Source organism: Mandrillus leucophaeus, unplaced genomic scaffold, assembly GCF_000951045.1.
Source record: "Mandrillus leucophaeus isolate KB7577 unplaced genomic scaffold, Mleu.le_1.0 Scaffold457, whole genome shotgun sequence".
In the NCBI taxonomy this organism is placed as follows: Eukaryota; Metazoa; Chordata; class Mammalia; order Primates; family Cercopithecidae; genus Mandrillus; species Mandrillus leucophaeus.
The window spans coordinates 242,199-259,683 of record NW_012104887.1 but is presented as its reverse complement, the minus strand read 5'-3'; the positions used below and the strand labels follow the sequence as shown (position 1 = coordinate 259,683).

The 17,485-nt window shown below is 43.5% G+C and overlaps 1 non-coding gene across 1 annotated transcript; it reads left to right on the top strand.

Annotated features, from left to right (window-relative positions):
• Positions 1-9,866: 9,866 nt before the first annotated feature.
• Positions 9,867-9,938, top strand: TRNAQ-CUG. The gene has a single exon. It is a non-coding gene; the product is annotated as a tRNA-Gln (tRNA).
• The last annotated feature ends 7,547 nt before the right edge of the window (positions 9,939-17,485 follow it).

Below are 17,485 nucleotides of genomic sequence, written 5' to 3'. Positions count from 1 at the left end.
GTGGGTCTGGTTGGTCTCTGCGTTTCTACGTATTTGACTCTAAAACCGGCACGACTTTTATCGTCTCTGCTGCTGGATCCCTGCAGTACAAAGAGTCAGCTGGTCACTGATTCTCTGCCCGGACCTTGGATAGACCAGTGGGCCACATCTCGCGACGGAGTGCGGCTCAAGAAATGACATTCCCGAAAGGAGAGAAGCAGTGGGGTTGGGCGGACACACGCAGTGATGGGGAACTGGAACCCAGGGCAAGGGGAGGCGTGTGGGGAGGAACCCGCGTGCAGATGAGGGGAGCTGCGGAGAGGGGTCTCGGACCTTCATGTCCAGGAAGGCCCAATCTTTGGTGGTCTCGGCAAAATGAAGGATGGGCCCCGAGTGGAGAGCAGCACGTCCCCAAAACTCATTTCTATCACCCCTGTTTGTTTTACACTCCACCAGGCAAATCTTCTGTCCAAGGGTTTCTTTTTAATGCTTCTCTTGAAGCAGCGTGGTGGGGAGGCCATGGCAGTCGTTAGCTCTGGAGGCCTGGGGAGGACGCTCTGAAGAGGAAAGCCCGGCGATTATCCAGTTTCACCCCGTTTTCATCTACTCTTTTCCTCAGCGAAGCTGGACATTAGACCTTTGTCAGATCCACAGTTTGTGAGTATTTTCTCCCATTCTGTAGCTGGTTTATTGACTCTGTTGATGGTTTCTTTTGCTGTGCAGAAGTTCTTTCATTGAATTGGGTCCTACTTGTGAATTTTTGTTTTTGCTACAATTGCTTTTGTGGACTTGGCCATAAATTCTTTGCCACAGCTGATGTTGAGAATGATATTTCCTAGGTTTTCTTCTACGTTTTTTCTGCTTTGAGGTCCCAGTATATATTGTGTCATTGCAAATGACAGTCAACCAGAGACTAGTCATTACAAGTCAAGAAAGGAAACCTATGGTGACCAGGAAAAATGTCCAACAAATGAAAATTAGTAAAAGAGACTCCTGGGTGTCTTTTGCTGTAAAGCGTGGGGCATTGTTGTCTGTGGAGTTCAGCAAACTTTTTCCGTAAAGGGCCAGGGAGATAGGAAGTGTTGTAGGCTTGTGAGCCAAGAGGCAAAATTAAGGATATTATGTAGGCGCACATATAACCAGGAAGAAAACAAATTTCTATACCATTTTCATTGATGAGATTCTAAACTAACAATAGCAACTGAGTAGAACTTTTCAGGTGGTAAATGTTCTTTGCATTGAGAGCCTAGGCTCAGCTTTCCTAGGATCCCTGGTACAGTCCTCCCTTTCCACCCCTCAGGCTGTTTCCTCCCCGTTTTCCTCTGAAGAGTTCCATACAAAAGACCTACTACTCTGAGAAGCAGTGAAGTACTCCTGGGGCCCACCAAAGCCACAGAAGTCAAGGAGTGGATGGCCTTGCCCTAGCTATGGCTCAGATCACCTTTGCAGGATGACATCTTGTTGGGAGATGGTCATCAGAGCCAGGGCCATGGAAGATGCTGTCGGGAGGATGAGAGGACTGGTGCCCAGGGGGAGAAGTAGCCAAGCAACTCTGCATTCAGCCTCACAAAAATCTCAAGGGGATGTAGAAATGGGGACAGGGTGAATGGAAAACTCTTTCAAGCAAGGTTTTGGGGTCCTGAACTGATCTCTGTTTTTCCTCCTACAACCTGCCACACATGCTATTTTCTCACTTCTGTGGATGGAAACTGCATCCTTCCATACGCTCAGTCCAAAAATCTTTGAGTTTTCTTGGACTGCTGATCTTTCCTTCACACCCTATAGCTGTTTAGTCAAGAATTCACATTAAGATGAGCAATCAGGTGCGGTCCTTAATCCACACCATCCTTTCCCCCGAGTTTATAAAACTTGTAAAGCCATTGTCCTGAAAAAGACAGTAGGATTTCCATGAAATTGCACAATTTTAATCCTTCCTGGCTACATGACTGATATAAGAGCACTGCCTCTGTTTGCTACCATTTCCCCCTATTTTTATTTCTTACCTGTTTGACCTGCATTCTTTCCCATAAGCCGGGCACTTCAGCTCAAGTGTGCTTTCCTAATCATAGAATTAGCAATAATAGCAGCCTTACCAACAACTTCTTCCTGGCCCCACCACCAGGCAAATGTCACAGGATTTAATAGGTAAAGAATTGTAGGATCGCTGGGCATAGTGGCTCATGTTGGACATAGTGGCTCATCCCAGCACTTTGGGAGGCTGAGGCGGGCAGATCACTTGAGGTCAGAGTTCAAGACCAGCCTGACCAACATGGAGAAACCCCATCTCTACTAAAAATAAAAAATTAGCCAGGCATGGTGGCACACACCTGTAATCCTAGCTACTTGGGAGGCTGAGGCAGGAGTGTTGCTTGAATCCAGGAGGCGGAGGTTGCGGTGAACCTAGATCATGCCACTGCTCTCCAGCCTGGGCAACGAGAACTAAACTCCGTCAAAAAAAAAAAACAAAAAAAAACATAGGATTGTCCCTATTGCTTGGTTTTATAAAATGAATTGTTTTCCCCTGAATTCATATGTTGAAAGCTTAACCCCCAACTTGACTATATTTAGAGATATGGAGGTAATTAAGGTTAATTAGGCCATACAAGTGGGGCCCTAATCTGGTCAGAATGGTGTCCATGTAAGAAGAGGAAGGGCATCAAAGAATCTCTCTTTTTCTCCACATAGGCACAGAGGAAAGGCTGTGGGAACACAAAGCAAGAAAGTGGCCTTCTGCAAGCCAGGAAGAGAGGCCTCCTCAGAAACCAACTCTGCTAGCACATCAATCTTGGACTTTTGGCCTCCAGAATATTGAGAAAATAAAAGTCTGTAGTTAAATCAACCAATCTTCGGTATCTTTCTATGGCATCCTGAGCTGACTAACACCCTTGGTAGGTGGGCAGCATTCACCTTATTGGGCTACATGATGTGAAGTTAAAGTACCTTTAACAATAGACACCATCTAATTTCATTGTATAGATATTGTGTCTTTTTTTTTTTTTTTTTTTGAAACGGAGTCTCGCTCTGTCGCCCAGGCTGGAGTGCAGTGGCGCGATCTCGGCTTACTGCAAGCTCTGCCCCCCAGGTTCACGGCATTCTCCTGCCTCAGCCTCCCATGTAGCTGGGACTACAGGAGCCTGCCACCACGCCCGGCTAATTTTTTTTTTGTATTTTTAGTAGAGACAGGATTTCACCATGTTAGCCAGGATGGTCTCGATCTCCTGACCTCGTGATCTGCCCGTCTCGGCCTCCCAAAGTGCTGGGATTACAGGTGTGAGCCACTGCGCCTGGCCGATATTGTGTCTTTTGCACTGATATTGCCTTTTTTAATTGTATGTATATTGATGCCTGGGCCTAGCATTACAAGACCAGTCAAAACGGGAAGAAAGAAAAGAAGGGGGAAAGATATACCAAGTTCCATAATTGCATCCTCTACCCACACCCAGTTCTTAGAATCTTTTCCAGTGGAGGCTGCACCTTGTGTACACTCAAATTCAATCTGAGCACACAATCATTTAGACAACCAAGGCAACTTTTCCAATTTTTAGCATCACACGCTTGAGGAAACAAGTATTTCAATCACTAATTTAAATATTCATTGAGATAATTATTCTCAGGTTGATGAAAAATGTGGTGTATCCATGTACTGTTGCCTTCTTCTGGGTAAAGAATGTTGTCTTTACTCTGCTGGCTCACATTTGACCAGAAACTGGAGCCCCAGCAAATCTTAGTAGCTGCTCGGGAAGCCTATTTTAAGATAGTCCAAAAATCAAACTTGTTCTAAGACTAGTATGCTGATTGAGGAGAAAGAGCCTCATGACAAAAATTCAACTAGAGCTGTGGGTGACAGTTGTGTGTTTCAGTACTGGTCTGGTCCCAGATTTCCTGTGAGCACCTAATGAACAGGCTCATTTGCAGGGATCGTCAAGGTACTCACTATGTCTGCCTTAGAGCCTCAAAAGAAGTGATTGGCTAAAAGAATTTGTGTGGTATCCTGAAGGGAAATTTGTCCAGAAATAGAGGAAAGGAAAAGGATTTTATAAAACAGGCATGTGATTCAACAGTTGTTTAAGATGTAGAAAGCTGCAAGAGACAGTTGTTCCCACTCTAATGACAAGAAAAAGCTGTATGGTCTGCAAAATCATGTGTTTTGATCCCACCAGAGAGCTGAAGTTGCAAGGCCCCTGAATCAGCTGAAGTCCATAGCATGAGACACCCCGCTATAAAAGGACAAACACATGAAACAGTTCATCTTTGACAGATAATGGAAGGAAAAGATGGCAGCCATAAATGTTGGTTGGAGAAAAATCACTGGAGTTTTCATCATTTCTTAAAGGCCAAGTGTGAACTACTGTAAAAGCTTAGAATCTCTGAGAGTCCCAGACACATAGCATGTTTTTGCCCATTTGCTGTGTCTTTCCTCCCACGTCCTTAGTGCTGATAAGACATATGTGACAGGGAAAGAGAATTTCTCAAGCTTGCCACAGTGGTGTAGGCATAGAAGTCATGATCGCATGATCGACCACCACCAGAGTACAGGCACAAAACCTAGTTGCTTCTCTCACATAAACCAAAAGGCATCTACTACTGATGTTGGAGCTAGGAACCTGTCCAACCGTTGGCCCCAGTGACAGGCCAACTGCTGAGGTAGGGTTAGACACAAAATCTGTCTATACTGGACAAGGGGGGGAGACTTGCTCTTGCCCAAGACTTCCCATCATTGAAAGGTAGAGTTCCACTACCCCAAGGGGATGTCACAGGAACACTAGGACTCAGGCACCTATGGCCTGAGGTTTGGTACACTTTCAATGCAATCAGTAATATGAGTTGGTTTCAGTCAGTCATTTGAGTTGGTTGCAGACCCTTTCCTTTAATGAGGAAAAACTGTGATGTGAGTACAAATTTTCCATGTTCAGGAAAGATTGGCCTTGTCCTTAAGGATATTATATTGATTGGATTTCTCTCAACCTCCTTTAGTTATGTTTACCATTATTAAAATTAAGTGACTTTCACTTGGATGAAGTGGTAATAAAAACAGGTTGTGAGAATTCCTAGTGATTTTTGATCCCAAACCTTGTATCACTGTTGGAACTTCATGTGTGTACTTGAAAACAAAGCATGCACAATTGTTGCACTGGTTTGAAGATTTTAATGGTGAAAGCAACCTAATCAGTAATCAGTACTCTATCTAGAAACCAATCTTGGAAATATGTGATTATGCTCTTTTAAAATAGCTGAAAAGCAGGCTGGATGCTCTGGCTCATTCCTGTAATACCAGCACTTTGAGAGGCCGAGGTGGGCAGATCACTGAAGGCCAGGAGTTCAAGGCCAGAAGCCTGGCCAACATGATGAAACCCTGTCTTTACTGAAAACACAAAAATCAGCTGGGCTTGGTGGTGCACACCTGTAATTCCAGTTACTTAGGAGGCTGAGGCAGGAGAATCCCTTGAAAATGGGACTCGAAGGTGAAGGTTGCAGTCAGTTGAGATCCTGCGACTGTACCCCAACCTGGGTGACACAGGGAAATTCTGTCTCAAAATAAATAAATACATAAAATAGCCGAAAAGAAATGACTGTGTGTTTATTCTCACTTTGTTCTTGTTTTGTTGTATAGTATTTAAATAAAAGATTATTTATACTCATACTGAATTTCCAAAAGTGATATTTGCAGTTAACATTTTGTTAAATGATGGAGAGAAAATTTAATTGTCTTACTTTGAAAAGTTTGGCATAGGTTCTGTCACATTTTTTATGCTTTCAAACGCAGTTCTGTCATTAGAATGCTGGCAACTAGTTACATGCAAAGAGTATCCTAACCACTTTAATACAGTGGTTCGAAGTTCTGCAGGCAGTAACTACTGGACACCAAATCACAGTGTTTTTATTGGTGACATGTTAGAGAGAAATAGAAGTTTCTGCACTACAAATGTCCTATTAACTAATCCTTGTGCTATTAGCTTACAGGGCTTTGACTCCTGGGTCTGAAAAAGACACTTACTCCTGCTAAATCTTGAATATTGACACCAATCAATGCCTCATCTTCAGACCCTGGGGAAGATGACAATCAAAATGAACTGCTTTCATGAGAAACGGAACCAGAAGTTGAAACCATTTAATCACTCTAGGCCCAACAATCCCACCTGCCCCCTTTTCCACCTCATGCCCCCTCTTCTTCTAGACAGAAGAGGTGGGCACATGAGAATTGTAAGGCCGGAGTTTGAGGGATAAGTTTAGTATAGAGACTTTCTCTTCTTTCTCTTTTCTTTTCTCTTTTCTTTTCTCTTTTCTTTTCTCTCTTTCCTTCCTTCCTTCCTTTTTACTTTCTTCCTTTTTTTTTTTCTTTTTTACATTTTTGGTAGACACAATGTTTCACCATATTGCCCAGGCTAGTCTCAAACTCCTGAGTTCAAGTGACCCACCCACCCTGGCCTCTCAAATTCAGAGATTTTCTGTAAATTAGACATTACGCTCAGAAGCACACTGATGCGAGGCCAGCAACTGGGCCTGTGTATTGGAATAACAGGGTTTTCTAGAGCATTCATCTGCTTTTTCAAAGAAAAGTATAAAAGGTCATGGAAGATTTTTGAAACTCTTACCTTATGGTTAAACTGATTATAATTAAATTTGTGTATAAGGTTTTATTAACATTTTAATACACCACACAAAGGTAAAATTTAGTTTTTTCTTTTGATCAAAATGGTTGTGTAATATTAATAATAGATAAAATATTTTTGCTTACCTTTTGGCTAAATGATTGACTATTTTAAGGTGACCTGTGATCCTATTTTGTGATATCAAGTCTCTCAAAACTTGGATATTTGGCAAACTTTCTAAGAGTAAAATTTCCATATTAAGCCTTTTGGACCTCAAATTAACTTTTTGGATATTAGGTTCTTGAAGTCCAAGATAGATATATTAGGCTTCTTAGGCTTATTTGTTATGCTAGAATTATGCAAGAAGCATTGTCAAATCTGAAGTGGTGTTTCACTTCCTTTGGGTTCTGTTGACACAGATGTGTTGTTAATGTGTGTTCCAGGATTGTATGAGATTCCTGGAGTTCTGATATGCTGTCAGTGATAATTACGATTATTATATTAAATTGTGTGCCACAGAAGCAACCAAATTCCCTTGTCAACTGTGTCTATAACTGTGGCTGTCTTAAGGCTTTTGTCATCCACAATTGTTGTTTGCTTTGATTCTTCTCAAAAAGTGACTTATAATCAGTTACAGTCCAGGCCTTGGTTTTTTGGAGAAGTCCATGAAAAGGATTCTTGGATGCAGGTTTCTGATAACTTTGGAGATCGTGCCATTGAACTAAAGAGAAAATCTCCAAGGCACTAATAGAAAGGCTGATGTGTTCATAGAGATTGCTAGCCCTGTATGAAGCAGAGCAGGAGATGATTGCATGGATTAAACTAATGGAGGACTGAAATAAGTTTTTATGGCCTTTGTTTGTTTGTTTGTTTGAAACATTGTTTATTCTTCAGAGTCTGGAGAACTTTTTTTCTTTTGAGCTATTTATAGCCTGCAACAATTGAGTAGAATAGTCTTCTAAACAGAATTTGAGGCATATTTTTCTCTCTGCTGAATTTCTCTAGAATTTGTAAACTGAATATTCTTAACTCATGACAATGTGTTTGTTTGCATAAGTTCAATATGATTCTGTTTTCTTTTATAACCTGACACAGGTGGAGGAATTGGTAATTTTCCCAGGGCTTTGCCTGAAATGGCATTGTGAAATGTTCCAGCAAAGCCTCTTTAGGAGCGCCTATATGAACAATGATTCTTGCTGCACTGTGGGTAATCAGGCTAAGTATATGGGACTGAAGCTTCTTTTGCAGGTAGGTTGGTCCTGCTGTGTTTTGTCTTTAGTGGAAGTGGAGAACTGGAGAAAGGAAGATTCTGTTTCAGGAGAAACTACAGTATTTGCTTTCCTTCCTGGGTGAAAGTTTGATTCCTGGATGGCCATGCGGTCACCCATGGTGTGAAGCTGCTCAGGATGCCCCTTCTCTACATGACGCAGCCAGAAAGATGAATGACTAGATTCCCCATGATTGAGGAAATGAGAAATAGAAAGCAGGGACTCAAATTGATGCAATAGTCCCACAGACAGTGTTTTTGTATAGACGTAGAAATGGACCCTTCTGGTCTTAAAGCTTGAAACTTACATTTGTTTTACCTGAGTTCCTTCCTCAGGAAAGGACCCTCAGGCCTCTCAAAAAGCATCTTAGACCTGAAACTTAGCAGATCACAGCCTCCAGACAATAAGATGTCAGCCCCCTCACTCATCATGAATGCTTCCTCACCCTTCCCTAGTTCCTCTTTTCCCACCCACGGTTACATTTCTTCCCTGCTAAATAAACCCCTCACTTCAGTTGATCAGGGAGATTAATTTGAGACTGATCTCCTGTCTCCTCAGCTGCAGCACCCATTTAATGCCTTCTTCCTTGGCAATACTCAACGTCTGAATGATTAGCTTTCTGTGAGCTGAGCAGCACGGCCTAGACCAAACACCTGGCCTTTCAGTAACAATACATGTACACTTTTAAAGACTGCAATTAATGGGTTTTGAGATATTGAGAAATTGGAATGGCATTAACTTGGCCAATTCTGAGAAAACACACTGTGCTTAAATGTTAGGGCCCTGCCTACTGACCTTGACAGTATATGATTGATTTTGAGTTATAGCAGGTGAGTATGGCCTGGTTTGAGTGTTTTATAGAAATATAAAACCTGGCTAAGTGCATTTATTTTAAATCCAAGAAATTTCCATTTCGGGTGAGAAAATTTTATTAAAACCAACCAAACAAACAAACATAGAAGTATATGAACAAGACAATGAAGGATTCACTGCTTCCCAATCTCATTTGATTGCTGTCTTCTGTTATATACTACAGGGAGGAAGGAGGCAAGGTGCCCAGGAAGTCCCATGTCCTGATCTGGCCTCCTTGGGCAAACAGAAAAGAGGGAAAACAAAAAGAAAATAACAGAAATTTTGCAGAAATTTCATCTCTGGTCTGGGTGTGGTGGCTCACACCTGTAATCCCAGCACTTTGGGAGGCCAAGGTGGGCAAATCACTTGAGGTCAAGAGTTCAAGACCAGCCTGGCCAACATGGCAAAACCTCATCTCTACTAAATTTACAAAATTTAATCAGGTATGGTGGCCCACGCTTGTAATCGAAGCTACTGGAGATTACAATCACTTGAACCGGGCAGATGGAGGTTGCAGTGAGGGGAGATGGCCCACTGCCACTGCACTGCACTCCAGCCTGAGTAACAGAAGGAGACTCTGTCTCAATGCAAATAAGGAAGGAAGGAAGGAAGGAAGGAAGGAAGAAAGGAAGGAAGGAAGGAAAGAAAGAAAGAAAGAGAAAGAAGGAAGGAAGGAAAGAAGGAAAGAGAGAAAGAAAAAGAAAGAAAGAAAGAAAGAAAGAAAGAAAGAAAGAAAGAAAGAAAGAAAGAAAGAAAGAAAGAAAGAAAGAAAGAAGAAAGAGAAAGGAGGGAGGGAGGGAAGGAAGGAAAAGAAGGGAGGAAGGGAGGGAGAAGGAAGGAAGGAGGGAAAAGAAGAGAGAGAAAGAGAGAGAGAGAGAGAGAAAGAAAGAAAGAGAGAGAGAGAAATAAAGAGGAAGAAATTTCACCTCAGCATAGGAAACTCTATGAACAAGGCTTCAGGGGCTCTTCTCTGGCCCTAAACTCACAGCGGATTTTTGCCTCATTTTCCGGGGTGCAAATGAAATGATAGAAGTCGATCAAAGGAGAGAGCGGAGAGAAAGCAAGAAGGATAGCTCCTTCCTGCTCCTCCACCTTCCTCAAGTGGAGTGACATGGGTGGGTGGGAACTATTGCTACTTATTAGGAATGCAGATGCCTTTAGCAAATATGCATCGTGAGGTTCCATGGTGTAATGGTAAGCACTCTGGACTCTGAATCCAGCGATCCGAGTTCGAGTCTCGGTGGAACCTTTCTGTTTAATTAGGACGGTAATGCCGTGTTTTAGATCCTCCGCCGCCCCGGCCGAGCTCCCGCGGGACCACGGGAAAGAGGAGCTTGAGCAGCTCTGAGAGGCGAGTCTCTGACGGTGGGGCTCCCCCTCGTCCCGTCAGAACCCTGCCCCAAGGAGAAGACGCCTTAGGACACTACCAGAGTTAAAAATGTTCTCTCCTGCTCTTCAGAGCACTTGGGATGAGGTTCCTGAAGGGTCGGCCTTGGGAACTAACTAAGATGTCGCTCCAGGCACTCAGGACCATCGCTCTCATTTTCATATTTTGCGGCTGAGAGCGCTTAGGAAGGACTAAAAAACACCGCAGTCTTTGAGGGGCTCAGTTTGGAGGACGAGCCGGGAGTGGGGGGTGAGAGGACGCCTTCTTGGCTCCTTGGAGTGGACTGGCAGGTAAGGAAACACAAATTCCGTTTCCTCTTGCAGGCTGGACGGCAGGGCCTGGGATGGAAAATTGGACAGTCAAAGAGTAACAATAGTTATGCAGAGGTAGGCTGCATGCATTAAAATTTGTTATCCCTAGAGTTAAGTGTAGGAAGGGACCAGGGCTCTGCTGTTCACCACCAGCTTTGCAGCATACGGAAATGTGATAACAGAGTATAGTGCATAAAAAATTCATTCCTGTTTACAAAGAAGTGATCACAACCAGTTACAGGTTTCTTTGTTCCTTCTCCACTTCCACTGTTTCACTTGACTAGCCTTATAGGAAAAAAAAAAAAATCATTTGTAAATATTGTTTCAGTTGACCCTCAGCCCACCCATTCCCCACCCCCTGAAAGTAGCTGGACAACAGGTGTGCACCACGTGCTGGGCTAATTTTTGTATTTTTAGTAGAGATGGGGTTTTGACATTTTGGCCAGGCAGGTCTGGAACTCCAGAACTCAAGTGATCTGCCTGCCTGGGCCTCCCTGCACCTCCCTGCTGGGATTACAGGCATGAGCCACCCCATTTCCATCATTTGTATTTTGAATTTAAATATTTTGTAGTCGGCCGGGCACAGTGGCTCAAGCCTGTAATCCCAGCACTTTGGGAGGCCGAGACGGGCGGATCACGAGGTCAGGAGATCGAGACCATCCTGGCTAACACGGTGAAACCCTGTCTCTACTAAAAAAATACAAAAAACTAGCCGGGCGAGGTGGCGGGCACCTGTAATCCCAGCTACTCGGGAGGCTGAGGCAGGAGAATGCCGTGAACCCGGGAGGCGGAGCTTGCAGTGAGCTGAGATCCGGCCACTGCACTCCAGCCTGGGCCACAGAGGGAGACTCCGTCTAAAAAAAAAAAAAAAATTTTGTAGTCATTGCTCTTCAATGACTGGGTTTTGTTGCATGAGCATGATGGGGTTCAGGACATGCTACTCCAAAATATAACATCTTAGGGTATTGAATATTTTATGTTAAAGAAATTTGAGTAAACAACAGAAGCAGGAAGGTCACTGTCACCTCCCCCTCCCCTTCTTCCCTGAAGTCAATTATAAAACCCTTATGTGAGAGGTGCCCTCTCTGTACCCAGAGGAAAGGTGATTCCTGGAGTGTGAAGACACAGGGACACAGAAGAGCCTGAACACAGAGGCCTGGCTATATTTTCCCCAGTTGGTTACTGTTAGATCATACTTTTATTGTCTTATCATACTTCTCCGTGACTATCCATTCTTCAATAAAACTACTGTTAAAAAAACAAAAACAAGACAAAACAAAACAAAACAAAACCTGAGGTTTAGCTGTTTCCATGGGCTTTCATTTTCTTTGGAAGGCGCTCCGGTCATGTAAATCTTACATTCAATAAGTACACATGCTCTTCTCTTGTTGGTCTGTGTTTTGCTGTAAGGGTCTCTCAGTAGTGAACCTAGGCTGGGTGAGGAAAAGTCATATTTCCTCCCTTACATGTACAAATGTATTTCATTATAAAACTATAAACATTTTATTGGGGCAGATTTGAAGCAAGAAACTGAATCATTATTCCCCTGTGTATAAGCTGAACAGATGAGCTAATAAGCTCCCAGTTCTTCCCAGATAGAAATACTTCTCTAGCTCCTTCCCTGAAGCTCCTTGAGGGTCAAACCTGCTGGAGATTGAGGGGCCTTCCTGGGATCTCCCAGCCCAGGAGGTTACTGCTGGTGAGAGGATTACTGCAGTCTCCCTGGGAGGGTGCACGGCCACAGCAAAGTATCATGGCTATAACTTCCGTGCAACTGGTTTTCATCACATCTGCTCTTAGTGCAGTGTTGCAGGCAAAATACAAGAACTAACATGCACATGAGTAACACATGCACATCATCAACCGTGCCTGAATCAATCACAAAGTGCCACATGTCACACACAGTTGATGATGTGCATATGTTTACTCATTTAGTCCTTACCTCAGGCAGAGGTCACACCGTCACCTTCATCTTCCATATGAGAAAACTGCGATGCACAAAGACATTAAGTGACCTGCCCAGAGTCACTCAGCCAGCAAAGGAGGATTTGAAAGCAGGAATTTGAAGTGAAGGCAGCCTGGCTCCAGAGGACATTCTCAGAACCACTGTGTTTATACTGCTCCTAACGAAATCACCCTTGCAAAAATTATGACAGTGAGAAAAACCTGGCATAGGAAAACTATGACTGTGAAAGAAATCTGACGTAACTGACTGCATCTTACTTCTAACCTCTGAGCTGCCCTTGTCCACTCCTGGGCATAGGCCAGGCTAACTATGAGAGGAGTTTAGTTCCAAGTCTAAGTCTGAACCAGAGATGATTACCCATTCCTGAGACAAACCCCTTCCTTTCTTGGGGATCAGACCTCCTTAGCAAAGCTAACAAATTAGGCACGAGATTGGAAATTATGGCTCAGGAGCCATGCAGCCAGAAGCCTCATGATTCCTAAGTTCCCCAACTGTGCCTATATATAACATTATTGGTATCAAACCTAAGATTTGACAGGGTGTTCAAGGTATTTTTCAGACCCTGCCTTATGATGGACTAGCTGGCACACCCAGACCGGTAAACTGGCTCATCTGGTCCTGTGGCCCTCACCCAGGGACTGACTCAGTGCAGTAAACAAGCTCTGACACTGTGATTTCATTCCCCAAACCAACCAATCAGCTTTGCCCATTCCCCAGCCCCCTGCCTGCCAGACTATCCGAAAAACAAAACAACAAAACCCTAGTCTCTGAATTTGGGGGGAGGCAGATTGGAGTAATAATAAACCCCTGTCCTGGTCCCTCAGCTGCCTCTGCTTTTATTAAATTCTTTCTCTGTTGTAGAAAGCCTGCTGTTCTCAGCTCCATTGACTTTTCTGGGCAACCAGCAAGATAAACCTACCGGGCAGTTACACTAATAAAAGAGAAACACAAATGGTAAGCAAACTTGAAAAGAAATGTAAGTCTGTGTATTTCTTTTGAAGAAACACAAAAGGAGGAGGAATGATGAGACAGGCAATACACTCTCCTAAATATTTTCATGATTTTCCTGCCTCCCCATTTCCTTTTTATCCCAACAACTGCTCCCCAGAAACCTTTAACTTAAACAGGGTCCTGCCAGAACTGGGTTTGTCCTTCCCTTTACATTTTCCTCTCACCTGCCCCACACCCCTTCCAAATCTAATCTGTTCTTTCACTTCCAGGTCACTGAGTTTTTCCATTTAAAAATATAGAAGATACAGAAAGAAAAAGATAACCAGTCATCCATATTCCCACCACCTGGAATTAAGTACTGTTCACATATGTACGTATTTGTCTTCCAAACAATTTTAAAGTTACTCTCACTTTTTTAAAACAAAAGTATACATGCTTAGCATAGACCATACCACCAATACAGAAAAAGTGCAGATACGTAAAATTTCTGATCACCTTAAGTTCAAAATAACTTTTGTTAACATTAGGGCAACACTGATCGAGTCATGTTCTTCTGGTATATCTACAGAGAGAAGAATGTATATTTTAGCTAGACTGTCCCCCTGCCCACACACCCACAAAAGAAAAAATAGAACAATAAAGAAAGCTATATATATATGGGAGTTATATATTTTTTTATATATATATATCCACATATACATATATGCTTTTGTAAAATTGAGCCTAGACTGTACTTTTATTTTACAAATATTCCATTTAATAGTGCATGAATTTAACTGAAGACAAAAAGACAGAAACAAAGGAATTCCCGAACTCTCAATCACATTTCGAGAGACACTTTTCTAAAGGAATCTTCTAAAGCTAAACCTACATGAAACTAAGTAGAAGACATTATGATTTGCAGTGTTTTTTTGTTTCTGTTTTTGTTTTTGTTTTTTTTTTGAGATGGAGTCTTGCTCTGTCGCCCAGGCTGAAGTGCAGTGGCATGATCTCGGCTCACTGCAACCTCTGCCTCCCAGGTTCAAGCAATTCTCCTGCCTCAACCTCCCAAGTAGCTGGGACTACAGGTGCACGCCACCACACCCACCTAATTTTTGTATTTTTAGTAGAGTTGGGATTTCACTATGCTGGCCAGGATAGTCTTGATCGCTTGACCTCGTTATCCGTCCGCCTAGGCCTCCCAAAGTGTTGGGATTACAGGCTTGAGCCACTGTACCCAGCCCTTTTCTTTTTCTTTTCGTTGCTGTTTTTTAATTTAATTTAATTTAATTTTATTTTATTTTATTTTATTTTTAGTGTGGCATCACTCACTCTGTCACCCAGACCTGAGTGGTAGTGGCATGAGCTTGGCTCACTGCAACCCCCACCTCCCAGGTTCAAGACATTCTCCTGCCTCAGCCTCCCGAGTAGCTGGGATTACAGGCACCCACCACCACACCCAGCTAATTTGTGTGTGTGTGTGTGTGTGTGTGTGTATTTTTAGTAGAGATGAGGTTTCACCATTTTGGCCCACTGGTTTCAAACTCCTGACCTCAGGTGATCCGCCTGCCTCAGCCTCCCAGAGTGCTAGGATAAAGGCATGAGTCACCACGCCCAACTTGCAGTGGTTTTCTTATTACTTTTTACAATCAAATTGATTAAGGCATTGGTTGAATATGGTACAATGCATCCATTTCAAATTTGATGACATGTCTATTACTCCAAAAGGTCCTCTTGTGCCCTTTGCAGTCAGTCCCCTCTACTCTCTGACTCCAGCAATCAATGATGTAGTTTCTGTCACTATATGGGTTAGTTTCACCTGTTCTAGAAATTCAGCCTGATGGTGCCATACAGAATGCACTCTTTTCATCACTCGGCATGAGGTTTTTGAGATTCACCCATGCTATTTCATGTTTCCATGATTTGTCCCATCTTCCATTGGATGAATATATCACAATAGGTCCATTCACCTCTTGATGCATATGAACCATTTCCAGTTTGGGGACTATTGTAAACAAAGCTGCTAGGAACAAGTTCTTGTTGTGAATGTATGTTTTGTAAATTCCATTCGTTATTCTTTAGTATTAACTTATTTTGTAAAAGGATGTCACCTTCACAAGTGCAAAATTCATTCAAACGTTTTTTCAAAAAAGTTGAGGCCTGAAGCAGAGGTCTACACAATTTTCTTTATTATATTTCATAATTAAGGGGAAAAAACTTTATCTGGGATATTGTTTCCTATCAGCAAATCCTTAACATAAGCCACACACGATGCTAGCTGTACTATTAGACTATCTCCTGTAATCTGTGCAATAATTCTAATTGCACATTATTATTATTTTCCTGTAACACTTTCCAACTTGAAGCCTAGCAAATTGAAGGACGTGGCCCAAGATCAAACAGAAGGCAAGTGGCATCGCCAGGACCGGATGAAGGCCTTCCCAAAGGCAGACAGAAGCTCACGTCTTTGTCAGAACCTCGGTATTTCTGATGCGCCTGGAAGCCAATATCCAAGCAGTTCTCAGCCACTGGATTGGTGGGCTGCTTTCGCTCAGAAACTCTTCGATCAGGAATCCCAAGCATACGTTAGTGATGCAGGTCCCAAAACAAGGGACATTTCTTAAACATTCTAAAAACCCTTTTGCTCATCAGTAACGCAATGAAAGTTGTTTTCAGTCTTGGTTCATATATTTTATATTTGAGCAAGGCAATGTCGCTGCTGGGGTTAGAAGTAAATGGCTCGTCTTCCTCAAACTAGATCAGTCCGTAGGACGTACGGCTTCCACTCGCAGTGTCCAGAACACTTGCCGGGTGTCCTGTGAGTTCTAGCCGGTTTTCTTTGGAGCGGCGGATTTCTGTACCGCACCCGGATCGGGATGGCAGAGGCTTCTCGGGACAAGCGGATCTATGCGTGCCGTCCCCAGGGTAGCCAACAGAGGACACCATAGGCCTCCTGCCGTGGTCCTCCTTGCCTTTTCCGTTTGGGCCAGGTAGTTTCTATTGACCAGGACATTACAGATCAGAAGTGGGTGGGGTCAGAAAACACAACCTGGGAGAGGCTGGCAAAATGCCCAGAACCGCCATCACTAGGCCTGGGATTTTCTTCTGTAGTGGAATTCTCCTGATCATGTAATGCAGGGACAAAACCAATTAGATACTTCTGGGAGTTAAAAGGAGATGAATTTGCAGTGCCATTTGAGAAGGGGTATTAAGGAAACGTCCGAATTTGCCAGGGTACTCATGCGTGTCAGGTGCAAAACGCAGGTTGAGAGAGAGCTAAGTATTTTCTGTCCATGAAGGTGATAAGCGAGGGCTTGAAGAAAGAGGGACGGGGGAGGACACTGGCGCCAGAGATAGGAAGAGGCGGCTTGGGGTTGGGAAGGATGGGTCGGGGTGCTATTTAGAAAGTTGCCTGGCAATGGACGTAGGATGTGGAAGCCAGACATCAAACAAGAAGCTGTCACTTGAATGAAGTCTGAAGAAAGACTAGACATGTAAACGGCAGGAGATAGTGGACCCGGCTCCTCATAAACTTCCCGCCTTGTATTTCACGGCAGATCGCAGCGCATTTTCGCAAAGACAGGTGAGACTGCGGTTCTGACCTGCGGGCCTCGGGATGAATTGCGTTAGGGCACCTGGGCGCCGGCAGACCTGTTCCACTCCACAAAGTAAGCGTGTTATGTATACAACCCAACGGGGACACTAAGAGCCCCAAAGGCCCTGCTTTCATCCCAAGGAACAGTGCCCGTCTGCGTAGTTTGTACCTGGCTCTATGAGGTGAGAACACATTCCCCGCTAGCACAGAAATCCTACAAACTCCTGTGGGGGCTGCGGTTAGAAGCAGAGTCTGTGTAAAAGGTGACTGGGGGCTACGGGAAAACACGAAGATTTTCACACAGCGTGAGAATGCAAGACGCTGGAAACCATGGGACCAATCTCTACAATAAGTAGCCTCATGTAGAAAGAAAGATGTGCGGCCTTCGAGCTACTCAGCTGGTGTTAAACAGGAACATCATTGTCAAACAGGAACAGGCTGATGCTTCTTATTTCTCTTCCGGCTGGAACGACGCAGACTTATTATCACTTCGTATCTCCCTTCCATTTGATATTAAGAATAACACGACACCACCGAGATTATACACCAATAAAAGCAAAAGGTAGACCTTCGCATACAACCTGCTTTTAGCACTACAGAGACCAGG